This window comes from Panthera tigris, chromosome A2 (assembly GCF_018350195.1).
Source record: "Panthera tigris isolate Pti1 chromosome A2, P.tigris_Pti1_mat1.1, whole genome shotgun sequence".
NCBI classification, from domain to species: Eukaryota; Metazoa; Chordata; class Mammalia; order Carnivora; family Felidae; genus Panthera; species Panthera tigris.
This window is the reverse complement of record NC_056661.1, coordinates 138,384,057-138,385,906: the sequence shown is the minus strand read 5'-3', so window position 1 is coordinate 138,385,906 and position 1,850 is coordinate 138,384,057. Positions and strand designations below refer to the sequence as shown.

At 35.9% G+C, this 1,850-nt stretch overlaps 1 pseudogene; it reads left to right on the top strand.

Annotated features, from left to right (window-relative positions):
• Positions 1 to 682: 682 nt before the first annotated feature.
• LOC102971524 lies at positions 683 to 1,533 on the top strand (annotated as a pseudogene).
• The last annotated feature ends 317 nt before the right edge of the window (positions 1,534 to 1,850 follow it).

The window sequence follows — 1,850 nt, the reverse complement described above, 5'->3', positions numbered from 1 at the left end:
ATTTTTGTTTCCCTTCCCTTATGTTCATCTGTTTTGTGTCTTAAAGTCCTCATATGAGTGAAGTCATGATTTTTGTCTTTCTCTGACTGACTCATTTCACTTAGCATAGTACCCTCCAGTTCCATCCATGTAGTTGCAAATGGCAAGATTTCATTCTAAAATGGTTTGTGTGAGGTTAGAATTATTTCTTCCTTAAATGTTTAACAGAATTCACTGGTAGTGCTATCTGGGCCCGCAGTTATTTTTGTTACAAGATTTTAGTTGGAAATACACTTTCTTTAATAGATAGAAAGCTATTTTCTAATTTTTTTCCTGTCCACTTTAAAAAGTTGTATTTTTCAAGGAATTTGTTCATTTCCTTTACCTGTCAAATTCGTTGGCATGAACTTGTTCAAAATATCCACTTATTATCTTTTTAATATTTGTAGCATCTGTAGTGATGTCCCCATTTCATCTTCAGAAGGGTCCCCATTTCAGCCTTCAGAAAGCTATTAGTAATTTGTGCCTTCTATTTTTTTTTGATAAGTCTTTACTAGAGGATTATAAAGTCAATTAAACTTTTAAAACATTTTGTTGATTTTTTTCTATTGTCTATTTGCTATCGTATTGATTTCCATCCTTTTTATTGTTTTCTTTCTTTCATTATTTTGGACTTAATTTACTCTACTTAAAAAATAAGTTTTTAGGCCATCTTGCGTCCCCATGTGTGTGCGCCTAATCTCAGCTGGTCCACCCGAGACCACCTGAGCGCCAACCCTAGTCCCCTGCGCGCGGTCCCATTTCCGCCCCAACAAGATGAAAGAAACTATCATGAACCAGGAGAAACTCACCAAACTGCAAGCACAAGTGCGCATTGGTGGGAAAGGAAGTGCTCCCCGAAAGAAGAAGGCGGTTCATAGAACAGCTACCGCAGATGATAAAAAACATCAGTTCTCCTTAAAGAAGTTAGGAGTAAACAATATCTCTGGTATTGAAGAAGTGAATATGTTCACAAACCAAGGAGCAGTGATCCATTTTAACAACCCTAAAGTTCAGGCATCCCTGGCAGCGAACAGGCCATGCTGAGACAAAGCAGCTGACAGAAATGCTACCCAGTATCTTAAACCAACTTGGTGCAGACAGTCTGACGAGTTTAAGAAGGCTGGCTGAAGCTCTGCCCAAACAATCTGTGGATGGAAAGGCACCACTTGCTACCGGAGAGGAGGAGGATGATGAAGTTCCAGATTTTGTGGAGAATTTTGATGAAGCTTCCAAGAATGAAGCAGACTGGATTGAGCCAACTTCTGAAGAAGAAAAAACTTGAAGCAGTTACTGGGAGCTGCTATTTTATATTATGACTGCTTTCTAAAAATTTTGTTCATGGATCTGATAAAATCTAGGTCTCTAATATTTTTAAGCCCAAGCCCTTGGACACTGCAGCTCTTTTCAGTTTTTGCTTATACACAATTCATTCTTTGCAGCTAAATTAAGCTGAAGAAGCCTGGGAATAAAGTTTGAAACAAGATTAATAAAGTTCTTTGCCTAGTAAAAAAAGAAAAATAAGTTTTAAGGTGGAAGCTTAGATAATTGACTTTATGCTTTTTTGTTCTAATGTAAATATCTAGACCAATAAATTTTTTCTTGAAACACTACTTTTTGCTGTGTCTTGCAAATTTTGATATGCTAATATACTACAATCTTTTAATGACCTTCCAGTACAAAATATTTTCTAGCATTATAATTTTTTCTTTTTGACTCATGGGTTATTTAGAAGTGTGTTACTTAATTTACAAATATTAGGGATTTTCTAGATGCCTTAATTTTTATTGATTTCTGATCTAAAGCCACCATGGTTAGAGAACATACTTTGT